Genomic DNA, 12,653 nt, shown 5'->3' with positions numbered 1-12,653 from the left:
AGCTCACTGCAACATCCACCTCCTAGGTTCAAGCAATTCTCATGCCTCAGCCTCCTGAGTACTGGGATTACAGGCGTGTGCCACCATGCCTGGCTAATTTTTGTATTTTTAGTAGAGACAAGGTTTCACCATGTTGGCCAGGCTGGTCTCAAACTCCTGACCTCGTGATCCGCTGGCTTCGGCCTCCCAAAGTGCTAGGATTACAGGCGTGAGCTGCTGCACCCGGCCCTTTCCTTCATACTTTCTATTTGTTAAAATTAATGCTATAGAAACTCCATGATTCATAACCAAATACAGCTCATACCTAGAGTCTAAATTTCTCCCCCAAAGCTAGGCAGAATAAATACACGGATTTGATTTCAAGGAACTCTTCAACGTTTTCCTATGGCTTTGATTTCCAACTCTCTTCTTTACCATGAGGAGCCAGGAGGATCCAACACACTAAGATCTGGAGACCACTCAAGCTTCTGCAAGGTCAATGCTTGTCTGGAGGACACTGCTGAGCAGGGAATGTGATGGGGGAGGGGTGGGCTGTGCCCAGTTGACTGTCAGAAGGTGAAGAAAAAAGAGATGGTATCTGGGAATTCATGTGACTGGGAATTCAAGTGTGGTGAGTGTGTCTAGGAGTCATCAGTCATTCTATTGTTTGTGTCACTCATACTGCTCTGGAAAGCATATGCTCAGTGATAACATCAATCTGTTTAATGGACAGATGATGTACAACATTTGTCTATTCTTTATTTATTTTCCTATTTCAACTGACATTTGTCACTGTCTTTTTTCCTTTTCCAGCATTTCCCAGGTATCTGGAAGGTGCTCAACAGTGAGATGGTGCTCTTCCTCCAAATCTGTTGACATGACAGGACAGTGCTGCTTATGAATCTCTGACAAATAGCAAAGTGGAAAACTCCTGCTCTTGGCAGCTAAAACTTGGATTGATCACAATGTTTCAGGAAACAGAGAAGAAAGACAGAATTTCCCAGTTAGCAAGATCTTGAGTCTTATGATTTTTTTCTGACATTAAATCTGAAACATAAATGGCATGAGTTTATTATTTTCAACAATTTGATTAGACATTTATTTCAAAGAAATTAATGAGTAGCCTACAATATGCCCCATCCTGAGCTAGGCTCTAGAGGTAACAGATAAACTGAAAAAATTGACATGCCCGAGGTAACAAAGGGCTCAAGCACTGATTTTCATAATAAAATTACCCAAAACAGGGTAGTTATATTTTAAATTGACAAATGAAACCTCAGAGATAAATACTCATGCACTATCACAGAAACATAGAGAAGGGAAAACTCTGTCACTACAAATAGTGAGGAAAAACTTTCAGAAGAAGTGATAACTGATCCAAGACTTAATAGATGAAAAGTAAGAAATTGGCTGATGAGAGACGGAGGGGATAGGGGAATCTGTCATTAGAGGCAGCATGGACAAATAAGTCAGTGTTTGGGGAGACTCCAAGGAATTCTAAATTTGAGGCAGGGAGTAGGAGCAAATAAGACAAAATGAGAAAATAAGGGTTAGAGCAGGAAGAAAGAGGAATATCTTTCACTTAACACTTTAGTGTGATGTGCTGTGGAGAGTTGGGAAAGTTTGAAGAAGAAAAATTATATTTTCCATTTCAAGCTAAAGTCTCAATGGCTACTATGCAAATAAGAAATTTAGGGGACCAAATACGGAGACAAAGGAGCAAGGAAGGCTTTTCTGCATATGTTAAGGTAAGGCCTCAGAAAATTTAATACTTTAATTGGATTATCTGAAAGAAAGAAAAAAGTCATTAGAGTAGATGTAATAATTGAAATGATTATCCAAGGAAAGTTTCTATAAATAGAAGCCTAGTATCAGACTTCTGAACAGTAATATAAAAAATTAGATCAGTATTAAAAATAGAAATAAAGTGTGAACCAAGAATTACATAACAAGCTAAGCTAATATTCAAGAATCAAGATTATGGAAAATAAATCGGGAGGCTGAGGCTGGAGAATCGCTTGAACTCAGGAGGTGGAAGTTGCTTGCCGTGAGCCGAGTTGTGCGATTGCACTGCAGCCTGGGCAATGAGAGAGACTCCGTCTCAAAACCAAACAAACAAACAAACAAAAAATATATATATGTATATATATGACAACAACTAAGCAATATCGTTTCTTCAAATTAAGGTATTAAGTGTTACTCAATACCCCCTCTGGAAGGTGAAATTATCTTGATGACTGTGCTTGGGTTCAGCAGTGACGATCTGTAGTTTGTATTCAGACATATTGGTTGCGTTCACAGCGTTCACAGATGATCGATATAAATGATGAAAAGCTAACACCCGCTGTGGCCCGTTCGGGGATCCAACCCGCAACCTTGGCATTATTAGCACAACGCTCGAACCAATTAAGTTAACCGGCCGTGACGCGAAGTTCACTTCCCTCTTAACAAGATACATATATGTAAAAAAAGAAAGAAAAGGCCAGGCACAGTGGCTCACGCCTGTAATCCCAGCACTTTGGGAGGCCGAGGCGGGCGGATCACGAGGTCAGGAGATCGAGACCACCCTGGCTAACACGGTGAAACCCCCGTCTCTACTAAACTTATAAAAAATTAGCCGGGCGTGGTGGCGGGCGCCTGTAGTCTCAGCTACTCGGGAGGCTGAGGCAGGAGAATGGCGTGAACCCAGGAGGCGGAGCTTGCAGTGAGCCGAGATTGGGCCACTGCACTCTAGTCTGGGAGACAGAGCGAGACTCCGTCCACCCCCCCCACCCCAAAAAATAAAATAAAATAAACAAAACAAAAAAACTATTTTTTTCTCTCTTCATTTTTTTTTTGAGACGGAATGTCGCTCTTGTTGCCCAGGCTAGAGTGCAATGACGCGATCTTGGCCCACCGCAACCTCCGCCTACCGTGTTCAAGCGATTCTCCTGCCTCAGCCTTCCGAGAAACTGAGATTACAAGCATGCGCCACCACGCCCGACTAATTTTGTGTTTTTAGTAGAGACGGAGTTTATTCTTGTTGGTCAGGCTAGTCTACGAACTCCCAACCTAGGGTGATCCGCTCGCCTCGGCCTCCCAAACTGCTGGGATTATAGGCGTGAGCCACCGCGCCCGGCCTCAAGCAATTTTCTTATTCGAGTTCAAAATGGGTCATAAAGCAGCGGAGACAATTCGCAATATCAACAACGCATTTGGCCCAGGAACTGCTAATGAACGTACAGTGCAGTTGTAGTTCAAGAAGTTTTGCAAAGGTGAGGAGAGCCTTGAAGATGAAGAGTGTAGTGGCAAGACAATTGAGAGCAATCAGCGAAGTTGATACTCTTACAACAACCAGAGAAGGTGCCAAATGACTCAGCGTCGACCATTTTACCGTGCGGCATTTGAAGCAAATTGGAAAAGTGAAAAGGCTTAGTAAATGGGTGCCTCATGAGCTGAGCAAAAATTTTTTTAAAAAATCGCCGTTCTGAAGTGTCATCTGCCCTTATTCCACGCAACAACGAACCATTTCTCCATCGGATTGTGACGTGCGATGAAAAGTGGATTTTGTACGACAACCGGCGACGATTAGTTCAGGGATTGGACCGAGAAGAAGCTCCAAAGCACTTCCCAAAGCCATACTTGTACCAAAAAAGGTCATATTCGCTTTTTGGTGGTCTGCTGCTTGTCTGATTCACTATAGCTTTCTGAACACCCGTGAAACCATTACATCTGAGAAGTATGCTCAGCAAATCAATGAGATACACCGAAAAGTGCAATGCCTGCAGCCAGCATTGGTTAACAGGAAGGGCCCAATTATTCATGACAACACTCGACTGCACGTCGCACAAGTAACGCTTCTGAAGTTGAGCGAATTAGGCTACGAAGATTTTCCTAATCCATCATATTCATCTGACCTCTCACCAACCGACTACTACTTCTTCAAGCATCTCCACACCTTTTTGCAGGTAAAACGCTTCCACAACCAGCGGGATGCAAGCATTTTCTAACTGTCCAATCCCGAAGCACAGGTTTTTACCCTCCAGGAATAAACAAACTTATTTCTTGTTGGCAAAAATGTGTTGATTTTAATGGTTCCTATTTTGACTAACAAAGATGTGTTGAGCCTAGTTATAATGATTTAAAAAGTCGCGGTCCGAAACTGCAATTACTTTTGCACCAACCTAAATATTAATTTTAACCAATTGAAAGTATGAAGGGGCGGGGCGCGGTGGCTCAAGCCTGTAATCCCAGCACTTTGGGAGGCCGAGACGGGCGGATCACGAGGTCAGGAGATCGAGACCATCCTGGCGAACACGGTGAAACCCCATCTCTACTAAAAAATACAAAAAAACTAGCCGGGCGAGGTGGCGGGCACCTGTAGTCCCAGCTACTCGGGAGGCTGAGGCAGGAGAATGGCGTAAACCCGGGAGGCGGAGCTTGCAGTGAGCTGAGATCTGGCCACTGCACTCCAGCCTGGGCGACAGAGCGAGACTCCGTCTCAAAAAAAAAAAAAAAAAAAAAAAAAGAAAAGAAAGTATGAAGGAAGAAACACACTGTGGATAAAAATACACTAAAAAGAAAAACATGAAAAGTTATTAGGTTTGAGTATATCCAAAGAATCCTCCTTTCATTCTGCTATGGATTGCTGCACAGAAGAGAAAGTTTTTTGGAGTGTACTGGTTAGCACATCTGCCTACAAGAAAGGGGTCTCAGATTTGAAACTGATGAAAACAATAGCTTTTCCAAAAAGATTTCTCACTTTATCGAGAAATACAAATAATCACATTCCCTAAATGCCAAAGTCTTCCCGTTCTCTCTATTGTTCCAAACTTAAATATGAAAGGTTTTCCCAGTTCTCCTAGAAAAAGGACTCTGCCAGATTTGGCCATTTAGTCATTTAGGCAAAAGGTGCTGTTAAGTCTACATATTACCATTATACACACACACACACACACACACACACACACTCTCTCTCTCTCTCTCTCTGATTCTTCTCTTAAAACACTTTTATGTTTTGAGGTGTTAATTTTTCCCACTATGAAAACTAAATAGGTAAACAATTTGTTAAAAGATAACATGTCTGTTTTAAATTTATGAGGTTAATAAATCAGTTCCTACATTCCAACATTTGTCAATTACGATTTATGGAGTAACTTTATTAAATTTGTGCCGCCTTTCATCTTTACTGTTTATTTTTGCACATTTTTAACTGCTGCATGATTTATCACACATTTTGGCCAAGATTCTTCCCCTTAGTGAGTTATGTCTTTATTCATAGTAGGAGGAAATCATGTGATTCTACAGAAAAATGTATTTTCATGTATTTTATGAGATTTAATTAAAAATAATAGAGTACTCATTACTAATCCATGCACACATCATCAGTACACAATATAAATATATAAGAAAATACAACGAAACTGAAACTATGGTAGATTAACAGACTGCAAAAATTAGTGATGAGCCCACAAGTACACCAATAAAAATGTACACACAGATGATAAATTGGAAATGATACTTCCAAGGCACAGGGAGGCTAAACGCATTTCTTTATCCATTCATCCAATGGTGAACACAAGAATTCCATATCTTGGCTGGGTGCAGTTGTTTACGCCTGTAATCCCAGCACTTTAGGAGGCCAAGGCGAGCCCAGGAGTTCAAGACCAGCCTGGGCAACATGGTGAAAACCTGTCGCTACTAAAAATACAAAAATAAAAAATAAAAAAAAAAAAGAAAAGAAATCTTCAGGGTATACTGATGTAGGCTTGTAATCCCAGCTACTCGGGAGGCTGAGGCACAAGAATCATTTGAACCCGGGAGGCAGAGGTTGCAGTGAGTCAAAATCACACCGCTGCACTACAGCCTGGGCAACAGAGGGAGACTCTGTGCCACCAAAAAAAAAAAAAAAAAAAAAAAGATTTCCGTATCTTGGTGGTATGCAGATAATCTCTTGGACATACTGATTTCACTTCCTTTAGCTATATACCCACTAGAGGGTTTGCTGGATCATATAGTATCCTTATTTTTAATTTTTTGAGGAACCACCATACTGTTTTCCATAATAAATGGTATTAGTTCTTTAAATAGTTGATAGAATTCACCAGAGAAGCTACAGGTCCTGGGCTTTTCTTTGACGGGAGACGTTTTTATCACTGATTCAATTTCCTTATCTACTATTGGTCTGTTCAGATTTTCTATGTCTTCATGATTCAGGCTGGGTAGGTTGTGTATGTCTAGGAATTTTTTTTCATTTTTCCTAGTCCTTATCCTGCCTGGCAGACAACTGGACCCACTCGACTCCCGGGCCCTCAGTTTCTTCCCTTGGAGCACTGCCCAACACAAACAGCAGGCCGTTTCCAGGGTTCAATCCGCTGGCTTCCGGTTATTTTTTTGGAGTAATTTTCTGCCTCCCAAGAGATGGAGATCACAGAGCCTTCTATTGCTGGAGAAGGCCTAACGGAGGGAGCACTTAAACAGAAAAAAATGTACTCTACTGCGGGGCTAAGTAAAATTTCTGTGCTATGTTTGAAAAGAAAATTTTCCACAAGTGGTGTTTTCTTTGTGTGACTCGTGAACTCCGATATTACTGATTTTAATAAATAGAAAAGCTTATCAACCTTGATAATTTCCTGAAAGAAAAGATCAATTCGATGTTACCAAATCTGGGATACCCAGAAAAATTTTCTTCTCCCCCTAGGAGAAAAATTGTCAAACATGAGGGTTTCTGTAGTGTAGTGGTTATCACGTTCACCTCACACGCGAAAGGTCCCCAGTCCAAAACCGGGCAGAAACAACTTGCATTTTTGAGGAATCCTTAGCTGAATTTCTCATTGCACGTTTTTAGAATTGCACCCCCGCACCATCTTTAGCCGTTTAGGAGAGAAGGTTGTCCTTGTCACCTGTGGTGTGAATATAAACCAAAGTACCCCTGCCGCCTTTCTCCCGCCAGAGCCCTTACCGTTTTCGACAAGGAAAAAGTCCTCTTCAAAGCCAAGAGTCCATGTCTTCTCAGGTGGACACGAACAGTCCCAAGCAATTTTTTGCCGAACAAATTAGTATTATTATAATTGACGCTCTCATCGCCTGGTCCCTAAAAGACCTCAGGGACTCGGTTCGCAGGCAACTTGAACGATCTTTCCGCTCAGGAACATTTTTTCTGCAGGGTCAATGCGAGGCCTAGACTTTGCTGAAAGCCACCGTTTCCGGGAGCACTGGGCCAGACCCGCCTCTCCAGGTGCAGGCTGGGCTCCAGTCGCTCACTCGCTGTTCCTAAGTCTCGCTCCATGGGATCATCACAAGGTTCCACTTAGACTCAGTACGCTCCAGGAAGATTAGGAGTGGGATTAGGGTGTTTTCCTATATGTACATGTACTGAGGTCCTCGAAAGGAACCTGGGCGGGCAGATGTTCTCTCCGAGTTTCCCTTCCCACCCAGACTCAAGAGTACAGCTCGGAGATTACTGCAATCAGGCCAAGGCCGGCACCTGTGGGTAAATGGAGCCTACCGGCTCTGGATGTATGGACCCGTTTGTGGATTTTTTTTTTTTTTTTTTTTTTTTTTGAGGTATAGAGGGAGCCAAACAGCCACTCGCCTCTTTTCAGATTTATTCACGAAGAGATCAACCGGAATCCTAGAAAAGTTATTCCCAGGTGGATTGAATTCATTAATGAAGGAAGCGGTTCTGAATAGGGCAAGTGGTAGACTGTAATGGATATGATGTGTTCTACCTAGAACCCACTGGCTTTCTACATTGCCCAATGTTTTGTGGGGCAAGGTACTCAGACACCCAACATCCTGGTGTGCTGTTTGCTGCTAACTCAAAGCTGAGCTCTTCCCAGGAATTGTTCTAAGCTAAAGAAAGCTACCCTGTTTAAGGTTATACCTTTTCTCTGGGATCAGCTTACATCTAAAGCCACGTCTATGAGTGAATACAACAACCCAGCTCCTTTTCCCCAATTCAGGACAATTCTAAAGGATCATTATAGCTCCAGAGCTCCCCATGGGAATGGTTGAGTCCTCTTTTGTATATCATTCTTGGATACACAATAGACTTCCTTCATGAAAACTAGATCCTGGAGTCTGTTTCTCATAGAATACAAAAACCTAATGCAATCTTTTTTTTTTTTTTTTTTTTTTTTTTGAGATGGAGTCTAGCTCTGTCGCTCAGGCTGGAGTGCAGTGGCGCGATCTCGGCTCACTGCAAGCTCCGCCTCCCGGGTTCACGCCATTCTCCTGCCTCAGCCTCCCCAGTAGCTGGGACTACAGGCACCCACCACCACGCCCGGCTAATTTTTTGTATTTTTAGTAGTGACGGAGTTTCACCATGTTAGCCAGGATGGTCTCAACTCCCGACCTCGTGATCCGCCCGCCTCAGCATCCGAAAGTGCTGGGATTACAGGCGTGAGCCACCGCACCTGGCTAATGCAATCTTAATATAAAACCGAATACAATGTCCTAGAGTCTGTTTACAAAAGACCTACTAAAAACAGTATTTTAAAGCATGTATCAGATTTGTCTCTCCTGAAATCAGAATTATACAATAAAATTATTTAATTCCCGTTTTACTTGAATTAAAGCCAAAGTCCTAAGACCTCCTACAAGATCCTACATACTCGGATCCTCCATTGCTCTCTGATCTCATTTCTATGACTCTCTTCCTCCCTTGTGCTCTGGCCACATGAACCCTTTTACTGTTCCTCAAACGTTCCATGCGAGTACCCACCTTTAGACTTTTATAGTGGTTGTACTCTGCTTGTAACACCTCACGTGTCAGATGGCTTGACTGCTCATTTTCTTCCAGTCACAATCTTACTAAGGCTGCACTGACAACTCTGTTCAGCATTCCAACCTATTCCCATCACTACAATTCCTCCTACCTACCTCTATTTACCAATTACATTTAACACCTTCTTACATATTTAATAATTTACATTTTTATTATGTTTGTTATTTATATCTGTTTCCATCCTCTATGAGGGCAGATATTTCATTGGTGCGGTACTAGTGATGTGTTGCTATAGTTCCCTGATGCCTGTCAAGTGTCTAGAACTGGACCTGTGTGGTTGTTACACAAAGTTAAAGAGATCTTTTTAAAACATGAATCTGGCTGGGCATGGTGGCTCACACCTGTATTCCCAGCACTTTGGGAGGCCGAGGCGGGTGGATCATTTGCAGTCAGGAGTTTCAGACCAGTCTGGCCAACATGGTGAAACTCCATCTCCACTAAAAATACAAAAAAAAAAAAAAAAAAGTAGCTGGGTGTGGTGGCACATGTCTGTAATCCCAGCTACTGGGTAGGGTACTAGGGAGCCTGAGGCAGGAGACTCGCTTGAATCCGGGAATTGGAACTTGCAGTGAGCCAAAATCATGCCACTGTACTCCAGCGTGGGGGACAGAGCCAGACTCCGTCTCAAAAATAAATAATAAACAAATTTTTAAAATGTGACTCTGTCCATGTGACTTTTCTGCCTAAAATCCTTGCATAGATTCCCATTGTTGTTAGGACCAATTCAAAAATCCTTAACTTGGCCTATAGTGATCATAGTTCTTAGTTTAGACTTAATGTAGATGAATTAACACCTGATAATTTATGTTTATTTTTATTTATTTATTTATTTTAGATGGAGTCTTGCTCTGTTGCCCAGGCTGGAGTGCAGTGGCGCTATCTTGGCTCACTACAAGCTCCACATCCCGGGTTCACGCCATTCTCCTGCCTCAGCCTCCTGAGTAGCTGGGACTACAGGCCCCTGCCACCACGCCTGGCTAATTTTTACATTTTTAGTAGAGATGGCGTTTCACTGTGTTAGCCAGGCTGGTCTCAAACTTCTGACCTCAGGTGATCCGCCCACCTCAGTCTCCCAAAGTGCTGGGATTACAGGTGTGAGCCACCACACCCGGCCAAATTATTTTTAGTGCCACATCCACTTTACCATCAAGTATTCTGATTAATTTATAGCAATCTACTAGAGGGTTTTGCATCATATATTAATACATGTTCTCTCCTCCTTAGACGTCATCTCCTACTAGTCGCCCTGTACCACTCTGCAGCTCAATCTTAATCTCCAAACAGACTGACGTGTCTTAGTTTCTCTCCCTCAGGTGTTTCTGCTCATGTTGTTCTCTCTGAGGTGCACAAAATAAGGCCACTGTTGGCTCCTTCTCCCTGCTCTCCACTCAGCCCCTTCCTTCTCCCACCTGATTCTATCACAGTCCCTTTACATCATTACTTGTAACCCCAAAACAATATTCCAGAATATAATATGCCCCAACTAGACAGTCTACACACTGATTGGCTAGTTTTGCTTTGAATTTGTAACAGGGAATTCAGGAAGAAGAAGGTGTAGAAATGTGTACAGGATCCTATTTGTGCTCAGTATAGTTAAAACAAACAAGCAAGCAAAGAGAGTATGGGATCAACCCTCTAAAGCACAGTGTGACAATGGCCATGAAAATTGCCAATGTACATTTTCTTTGATGCAGCCTTTCCACATGTGCAAAGTATCATGGCATACATCAGATACAGTGTATGCTCATAGATATGGACAATTTGCAATAGGAGGATGGAAGTCTAAGTTATGCCCGTTGAACTATGATATAAACTCATGTAACTGAATACTATGCATATTTAAAAGAGAATGAAGAACACTTCGTTCTGATATGAAAGAATTGCAAAAATATATTCTGAGTTAAAAAAAAAGCAAAGGATTTAAAAAGTGTATTATCAGGGAAAACCCCCACCCCCAATATTCAATGTGGGTCCTTTTGTATTTCCCTAAGCGTTGGCTGGTCTGAGAAATAAAGGGAAAGAGTACAAAAGAGAGAAATTTTAAAGCTGGGCATCCGGGGAAGATGTCACATGTCGACAGGTTCCATGATGCTCCCTGAGCCGTAAAACCAGCAAGTTGTTATTAGCGATTTTCAAAAGGGGAGGGAGAAAACAAAAAAGGGGGGGGACGGAGTATACGAATAGGGTGTGGGTCACAGAGATCACATGCTTTAAGGGCGACAAAAGATCACAAGACAGGATGTCAGGGCGAGATCACAGGTCAGGGCAAAACTAGAATCACTAATGAACTTCTATGTCCACCTGTGCACACATTGTCATTGATAGACAAGGTTCAAGAACAGATAACTCGTCTTACTATAATTTGCCAGGCTGGAATTTCCTAATCCTAGCAAGCCTGGGGGCGCTGCAGGAGACTAGGGCGTGTTTCATCCCTATCTACTTCTGCATAAAAGCAGACACTCCCAGGGCGGCCATTTTAGAGGCCCCACCCTGGGAATGCATTCTTTTCCCAGGGCTGTTAATTATTAATATTCCTTACTGGGGAAACAGGTCAGCGATATTTATCTCACCCGTTTTCGGTAATAAGAGAAATATGACTCTGTTCTGCCTGGCCCAGACAGTCAGACTTTAAAGTTATCTCCCTTGTTCCCTGAAAATCGCTGTTATCCTGTTCTTAAGGTGCCCAGATTTCATATTTTTCAAACACACATGCTCTACAAACAATTTGTGCAGTTAATGCAATCATCACAGGGTCCTGAGAAGAGATTAAAGTTAAAACAGGCATAGGAAATCACAAGAGTATTGATTGGGGAAGTGATAAATGTCCATTAAATCTTCACAATTTATATTCTTCTGCCGCAGCTTCAGCCGGTCCCTCCATTCAGGGTCCCTGACTTCCCACAACAGTGGATAAAATGCCACTATTTGTGAAGAGAAAAAAGAAAACATTTGTTTAACTTTGTCTATGTGTTCAAAATCTCTGGAACAATAAAGAAGATACAAAAAACAATGGTAATATTTTTGGGAGACAATGGCTGGGTAGAAAGATCGGTTTAACCATCCCTGAATGGTGTAGAGCCACATTTCTAGAATTCTCCAATACCAAGGTCTTCAAAGTGGGCTTTGATTTGAGATCACTCTGGAAGTCTGAGGCAACAGGTAGGGAAACTTCCAAATGGAGACTCCGGGCATAAGAAACTTCCAAATGGAGACTCCTAGGACGATCTCGACCGTGGGACCATCGAAAATAGACTCGTCGGGAATGTCCTTCAGGTGCCAATTTCTAGGTTGTGTTAGTGAACGGCTCTTAAAAAACAAGGACTCGCTAATATTTCACCGAGTCTGATTCACTGTCTGCACGTGCTGATTACCAGACATTTAGAAAGCAACAAATGTTTCCATGGATTCCTGGACTGTTCGCAGCAGTTTGAAATTTTTAAGCGTCCTTTTTCAACTCTAGGGACATGGCTTAAAAAATAAAATAATAAAAATAAATAAATGAAAAATGTTCTTTCCTTGTTTTGTTTTTGTTTTAAGAGAAAGTTTCTCATTCTTTTTATTAAGAGTGTAAAGCAAGTAAGAAATTGTCTCTTCTTGTTAGACAAACAGGAATTATATTGCTAAATTTAATGCTGTCCCAAAAAAGGGATGAAGGTCGAGATTAAATGGAAGAAAAAGAAATGCTTGGCAAGCGTGGCCGGTTAGCTCAGTCGGTTAGAGCGTGGTGCTAATAACGCCAAGGTCGCGGGTTCGATCCCCGCACGGGCCACATGTTTTTCTCAGCACTCCTTCACGGCAGTTCTACAGAAACTCGTCGGTTTTCAACCAGCTGAGGGCTACGGATAATTAACAAAGACTTAAACTGTGAGGGAACAGCCACCGGATTCTACAGATTTACTAGGGATGT

The 12,653-nt window shown here is 42.2% G+C and overlaps 2 non-coding genes across 2 annotated transcripts; both read left to right on the top strand.

The window, feature by feature from the left end:
* Window positions 1-6,681: 6,681 nt before the first annotated feature.
* Window positions 6,682-6,754, top strand: TRNAV-CAC. Its single transcript has one exon. It is a non-coding gene; the product is annotated as a tRNA-Val (tRNA).
* A 5,687-nt stretch (window positions 6,755-12,441) lies between these two features.
* On the top strand, window positions 12,442-12,515 carry TRNAI-AAU. The gene has a single exon. It is a non-coding gene; the product is annotated as a tRNA-Ile (tRNA).
* Window positions 12,516-12,653: the final 138 nt, after the last annotated feature.

Source organism: Rhinopithecus roxellana, chromosome 4 (assembly GCF_007565055.1).
Source record: "Rhinopithecus roxellana isolate Shanxi Qingling chromosome 4, ASM756505v1, whole genome shotgun sequence".
Taxonomy (NCBI): Eukaryota; Metazoa; Chordata; class Mammalia; order Primates; family Cercopithecidae; genus Rhinopithecus; species Rhinopithecus roxellana.
This window is presented reverse-complemented; position numbering and strand designations above follow the sequence as displayed.